Here is a 7,500-nt window from a genome sequence, read left to right on the forward strand (position 1 = left end):
ATCCGGAGACCGGGTCTCACTCTGTCTCCCAGGCTGTAGTGCAGTGGCGCGATCTTGGGTCACTGCAACCTCCGCCTGCCAGGTTCAAGCAATTCTTCCGTCTCAGCCTCCCGAGTAGCTGGGGTTACAGGTGCCTGCCCCACGGCGCCTGACTCAGTTTCGTATTTTCAGTAGAGACGGGGTTTCACCACGTTGGCCAGGCTGGCCTCGAACTCCTGACCTCGGGATGACAGACGTGAGCCACTGCATTCAGTGTAGAGTGCCATTTCTTAGAAATCACTCATGGGAACACACACTTATGGGTGACGTGCAGAGATTTTAGTTAGTTGTTAGTTAGTTAGTTATTTTTTGCACGGGGAGGTGGGGGGACGGAGCTTGGCTCTTGCTGCCCAGGCTACAGTGCAATGGCCTAGGGGACTCAAGGAGTCAACCTATGGCAGAGAGGACACGTCCTTCTGAGCGTAAGGGCCGCAGCGAAAGTTGGCAGGGCCCGTGCTTTTAAAGGCTGAAATCCCGGCGGCTCAGGCCTGTCGTCCCAGCACTGTGGGAGGCCCAGGAAGGCGGATCATTTGAGGTCAGGAGTTCGAGACCAGCGTGGCCAACGTGGAGAAACCCCATCTCTACTAAAAATAGAACTACGAGCCGGCCGTCATGGTGCGCGCCTGTAATCCCAGCTACCGAAGAAGAATCACTGGAACCCGGGAAGCAGAGGTTTCAGTGAGCCGAGAGAGCGCCACTGCACCGCAGCCTGGGTGACAGAGCGAGAGAGACTCAGTCCAAAAAAAAGAAAGAAAAGAAAAAAAAAAAAAAAAAAAAGAACGGGCCCAAATACTGCATTGTCGCTGAACGTTCTCCCAAAAGGCCAGAAACCCCCTGACTCAGGTCAAGGAGGTGGTGTTTGGTTTTACTTCTCTCTCTCTCTCTCTCTCTCTGTCTCTGTCTCTGTCTCTCTCTCTCTCTCTCCCCGCCCCTCTCTCTCTCCCCGTCTCTCTCTCCCCGTCTCTCTCTCTCTCTCTCCTCTCTTCTCCCCCCGAACTTTTATTTGTCGTTCAAGCATACATGAGCAAGATTGTGACATAGGTAAACTTGTGACGGGGGTGTTCAGTGTGCAGATGATTTCGTCACCCGGGTAGTCAGTGCTGTGTCCAAGAGTATTCGTGTTTTGTTTTTTTCCTGAAGCTGTCTCTCCTTCCACCCCTCCTCCCTCAAGCAGGCTTCCGCGTCCCTGGTCCCCCTCGTTCTGCCCATGCAAGAACTCTCATCTGTAAGTTCCCACTTGTAGATGAGAACGCGCGGTATTCAGCCGATCTTTGCTTTCATCTTCGCTGGTGGCGGTGAAAGAGGCGTGACACTAACTCGACCCTTAGGACGCCGTTTATGTTTAAGTCGAGGAGCTTATCAGGGAAATAGGAGAAGTACGGACGCCACACGTGACCGAGAGAAAAGTCTGAAAATGCCCCTCGCATCCAAGCGGGGACCCGGCCTCGACCTCCCGAAATCATACACCGAGTGGGGAAGCCCAGCAAGGCCCGCCTGTCTAGATTTCTCTCGGCCTCTCGAAGCACCGAAGCACGCGCTTCTCACTTTCGTGGAAGGGGCAGGGCCCTACCCGGCACGGGGGTGTCTGACAGACTGACAGAGAAAGAGACAGACATAGAAAGACAGAGATGGACAGAGAGAGACAGTGAGAAACAGACAGAAAGAGAGAGAGACGGAGAGAAACAGACAGGGAGAGGGGGAGAGAGAGAGAGAGAGAAACGGACAGGGAGGGAGAGACAGAGAGAGACAGACAGACAGGCAGAGAAAGAGAGAGTAAGACAGAAGATAGGCACAGAGAGAGAGAGAGACCGACAGAGAGACACAGAAAAAGAAAGAGAGAGGCAGACAGACAGAGAAAGACATAGACAGACAGAGAGAGACAGAAACAGACAGAAAGAGAGAGAGAGAGAAACAGACAGGGAGGGAGAGAGAGAGAGACAGACGGGGAGAGAAAGAGAGTAAGACAGAAGACAGACACAGTGAGACAGGCAGAGAGGGAGAGAGAGAGACAAAGACAGAGACAGAGACAGACAGAAAGAAAGAGACAGACAGACAGACAGACAGGCAGACCGACAGAGAAAGAGACACAGAGAGAAAGACAGAGACGAACAGAGAGAAACAGACAGAGAGACGGTCCTAGCCCAGTAGCGATACAGTGCCTTTTCTTTCATTTTCTCTTTCCTTTCTTTTCTTGTTTTCTGTCTTGTATATCTGTACGTATGTATGTACGTACGTACGTACGTACGTATGTATGTATTTATGTATTTATCTGGAGACCGGGTCTCACTCTGTCGCCCAGGCCGTAGTGCAGTGGTGCGATCTTGGGTCACTGCAACCTCCGCCTGCCAGGTTCAAGCAATTCTTCCGCCTCAGCCTCCCGAGTAGCTGGGATGACAGGTGCCGGCCCCACGGCACCTGACTCAATTTCGTGTTTTCAGTAGAGACGGGGTTTCACCACGTTGGCCGGGCTGGTCTCGAACTCCTGACCTCGGGATGACAGACGTGAGCCACTGCGTTCAGTGTACAGTGCCATTTCTTAGAAATCACTCCTCACGGGAACACACACTTAGAGGTGACGTGTAGAGATTTTATTTACTTAGTTAGTTCGTTCGTTCGTTAGTTAGTTATTATTTGCGCGGGGAGGTGGGGGGACGGAGTTTGGCTCTTGCTGCCCAGGCTACAGTGCAATGGCCTAGGGGACTCAAGGAGTCAACCTATGGCAGAGAGGACACGTCCTTCTGAGCGTAAGGGCCGCAGCGAAAGTTGGCAGGGCCCGCGCTTTTAAAGGCTGAAATCCCGGCGGCTCAGGCCGGTCGTTTCCAGCACTTTGGGAGGCCCAGGAAGGCGCATCATTTGAGGTCAAGAGTTCGATACCAGCGTGGCCAACGTGGAGAAACCCCCTCTCTACTAAAAATAAGAATATGAGCCGGCCATCCTGGTGCGTGCCTGTAATCCCAGCTACCGAAGAAGAATCACTGGAGCCCGGGAAGCAGAGGTTCCAGTGAGCCGAGAGAGCGCCACTGCACCGCAGCCTGGGTGACAGAGCGAGAGAGACTCAGTCCAAAAAAAAGAAAGAAAAGAAGAAGAAGAAGAAACAAAAGAACCGGCCCAAATACTGCATTGTCGCTGAACATTCTCCCAAAAGGCCAGAAACCCCCTGACTCAGGTCAAGGAGGTGGTGTTTGGTTGTACTTGTGTCTCTCTCTCTCTCTCTCTCTCTCTCTCTCTCTCTCTCGCTCTCTCTCTCTCTCTCGCTCTCGCTCTCTCTCTCTCTCTCTCGCTCTCGCTCTCTCGCTCTCTCTCCTCTCTCCCCCCTAACTTTTATTTGTCGTTCAAGCATACATGTGCAAGATTGTGACATAGGTAAACTTGGGACGGGGGTGTTCAGTGTGCAGATGATTTCATCACCCGGGTAGTCAGTGCTGTGTCCGACAGTATTCGTGTTTTGTTTTTTTCCTGAAGCTGTCTCTCCTTCCACCCCTCCTCCCTCAAGCAGGCTTCCGCGTCCCTGGTCCCCCTCGTTCTGCCCATGCAAGAACTCTCATCTGTAAGTTCCCACTTCTAGATGAGAACACGCGGTATGTAGCCGATCGTTGCTTTCATCTTCGGTGGTGGCGGTGAAAGAGGCATGACACTAAATCGACCCTTAGGACGCTCCCCTCCGTCCCCACCCCGCACCCCCTCCCCACACACACCCTCATTCCCGCACCCCCTCCTGAAACGCAAGAAAGGAAGAAAGAAATGAAAGTAAGCGGTGAGCCTGCAAGGCGGTGGAGGCGGGGGATCTCAGAGGGCGAGCAAGCGATGGCGGTCGGGGGATGTGTCCACTGAGGTATCAAAACTAGGGGACCCACTTTTCAGCCGCAACACACCCCCTAATCCTCAGCCGCAGGCAGCCTCTGGGTGGGGTTGCGCCTGTCAAAGCTTCCGAATGGAGAGAAGCCCAAGGCTACGGAAGGCATCAGCTCCAACTCCAGGAAGGGAATAGGGCTTTGTGCATATGAATGGGGCTTTGAAAGGCGTTGCCGCGGCTTCCAAAGCGATGCGCTGTGCCTCGCCCCGCCCCGCCCCGCCCAGAGCGAGACTCCGTCTGAAAATAAGTACACAAATAAATCATAAAATAATTTATCAATAAATAAGAAAGAAAGAAAGAAAAGAAAGAAAGAAAGGAAAGAAAGGAAAGAAAGAAAGACAGACAGACAGACAGACAGACAGAAAGAAAGAAAGAAAGAATCAGTACAGCGACCGTGGTCGTGAATCATTCCCCGGAGTCCAGGCGCAGTGGCTCACGCCCGTCACGCCAGCACTTTGAGACGCCGGGCAGGAGGGTTGCAACGAAATGATGAGACCCCGTCTGTGGGAAAACATTTAAAAATGAAGGCCGGGCGCGGTGGCTCACGCCTGTCATCCCAGCAGTTCCGGAGGCCGGGGAGGGCGGATCACCTGAGGTCGGGAGTTCGAGACCAGCCCGATCGACATGGAGAAGCCCCGTCTCCACTAAAAATACAAAATCAGCCAGACGTGGCAGCGCACGCCCGCAATCCCGGCTACTCAGGAGGCCGATGCAGGAGAATCGCTTGAAACCGGGAGGCAGAGGTTGCGGCGAGCCAAGATCGCGCCACCGCACTGCAGTCTAGGCCACCAGAGCGAAACTCTGTCTCGGGCGGGGGGGGGGGGGGAGGAAAAGAAAATTTAAAACGGTGTGGGCACAGTGGCGCGTGCCTGCGGTCCCAGGTTCTGTACTCTGGAGGCTGAGGCGGAAGGATCGCTCGAGTCCAGGAGCGTCCACGCTGCAGGGAGTGAGTTACGATGGCACCACTGCCGGGGTGACGGAGCGAGATGCCGTCTCTAAATCAGTCCATGAGATCGCTGGAAGGCGCTCTCTGTGTCTCACTTTCCAAGAGGGTCTCTTTAGGCCAAGCAGGCATGGTACCTCACGCCAGTCATCCCAGCACTTTGGGAGGCTGAGGCGGGAGGAAAGAAGGAAGGGAGGAAGGGAGGAAAGAAGAAAAGAAGAAAGGCAGGAAGGCAGGAAGGCAGGAAGGCAGGAAAGAAAGAGGGGAAGAGAGAGAGAGAGAGAGAGAAAGAAAGAAAGAAAGAAAGAAAGAAAGAAAGAAAGAAAGAAGAAAAGAAAAGAGAAGAAAAAAGAAGAAAAGAGAAGGGAAGAAAAGAAAAGCAAACGGGGAGGGGGCATATCTCCTTGACCGGTGACCGCCCAGGATACAGTGGGTCACGGCCGACCGAAGCCTCGACCTGTGGGGCCTCAAGTGATCCTCTCCTCATCTCAGCCTCCCGAGTAGCTGCGACTACAGGCGGCCATCACCGCGCACAACTCATCTTATAATCACATCATGATTGTATCGAGACGGGGTCTCGCTCCGTCATCCAGGCTGGATCGCCACGGCACGATCTCAGCTCATCGCAACCTCGGCCTCCCCGGTTGGAACAACTCGCCCGCCCCAGTCTCCCGAGCGGTCGTGATTCCAAGCCCACGCCACCAGGCCCGGCTAATCGTTCTATTTTTTCAGAGAGACGGGGTTTCGCCACGTCGGCCAGCCTGGTCTCGAACTCCCGGCCCCAAGCGATCCACCGGCCTCGGCCTCCCAAAGTGCCGGAATGACAGGCGTGAGCTAGCGTGCCCGGCCCAGATCATCTTTTTCATCCATTGTAGAGAAGGGGTTTCGTCAGCCAACGGGTGGAAGGTGGGGTGGGTTTTACTCAGCCTGCGTACTGTGAAAAGGTTAAGTGAGTGTGCTTTGTGAACTAGATATGGAAATGTGTGTGTGTGTGTGTGTGTGTGTGTGTGCGTGTGCATGCGTGCGTGCGCGCGCGCGCGCGTGTGTGTGAGAGAGAGAGAGAGAGAGAGAGAGAGAGAGAGAGAGAGAGAGAGAGGAGAGACACCAATCCCACCACGAGGACCCGGAAATAGTGTTTGATCTGTGTCCCTGCCTAGTCACCTGTCTTGTGTGTAGACGACTGAGGATTCCACAAATGAAGGTCAGCAGTATCTATTGAGCTGTTTCTCCCTCTCACGCGTCTCACCTGTGTGCTGGAGAAAGGGAAGAGAAGAGGTTCCGATGGGAAGTTGTCTTCACGCCTGAGGCAGCTGAAGGCAGACCGAAGGGAAGGAGGGCATCCTACGTGACATTTCCATACCCACGCACCCTTTACAATGCTGGGGCCGCCAGTCCACCCCGTACGTCAGCCCACCCCCAAGAACAGCACGGTCCGGGGTGGTCCAGTCTCATCCCAACCGGCCCACCCGGGGCATGCGGTGGAAGTCTTCGCCGGAGGATCCGAGGGCAGCGTCAACGCGGTTCCCCTGGGGTCGCCCGGCAAAGGCCAGCCGGGGGAGGGTAGCGGGACGTGACGGGGGGGGGGGGTGGTCGCATCCGCCTCAGAGCTCCCTGGAAGGTGGCAGGTAGCCGGTGGGGCACGCCGAGCCAGAGACGTCCGGCAGGATATAGATGCGGAAGGCGTGTCAGTCCTCTCCCTATACCTCTCCTGTGGAAAATGCCAGGGCGGCGGTGGGAGCCTCGGCTGGGGGAGAAGCGGGGACAAGGGGGAGAGGGAAGGAGGCCCTCGGGAGGTTTCGGCACCGAAAACCCACTCAGCCAAGCTCCCTCCGTGTTTCCGCGTCCAAGGTACACCCCGGGAGACGGCAAGAGAAACGTTCACACCGTGCTTTCCGTCTTCGTGTTTATCTCTTTCATCTTTTCCATTTTACGAGAGATGCTCATTTCAACAAGCAGACGGCGGACGTGACGCGAGAAGTGTCAAGGCCAGGAGTTTGAGACCAGCGTGAGCAACAGAGCAACACAAGTAGGAGAGCCCAGCTGAAAGAAATGAAAGAGGAGGAGGAGGAGGAGGAGGACGACGACGACGACAAGGGGGGTTGGGGGGGGGGGAAGGAGAAGGAAAGAAAAGAAAAGAAAAAAAGAAAAAGAAAAGCAACCACCACCAAGAAAGTTAAGATCCTCCAACGGTCGGAAGTTGAAGACCAGCCTAACCAAGATGGAGAAACCCCATCTGTACTAGGAATAGAAAAATTAGCCAGGCACGATGGCTCATCGCTGTCATCGCAGCTACTCGGGAAGGCTGAGGCAGGAGAATCCCTTGAACCTGGGAGGCGGAGGGTGCGGTGAGCCGAGATCCGCCATCGTCCTCCACCCTGGGCGACAAGAGTGAAACTCCGTCTAAAGAGAAAAAAAAAAAGAAAGAACGAAAAGGCGGATCGGTGAGATGCGTGTGAACATTTTATCTGTTCGCAGTCCCCGTATTAAAAACGGAAAGAACCGACCCATGACAAACATGACCAGAGCGTACCGTGCCCACGCGTGTCATCACAGCACTCCGGGAGGCCGATGCGGGAGGATCTCTGGAGCCTAAAAGTTGGAGATCACCCCGACACGTGAGATGACGCCTACAATCATCATAATCACAGAAGTTTAAAAAGAGATC

This window comes from Pan troglodytes, chromosome 17 (assembly GCF_028858775.2).
Source record: "Pan troglodytes isolate AG18354 chromosome 17, NHGRI_mPanTro3-v2.0_pri, whole genome shotgun sequence".
In the NCBI taxonomy this organism is placed as follows: Eukaryota; Metazoa; Chordata; class Mammalia; order Primates; family Hominidae; genus Pan; species Pan troglodytes.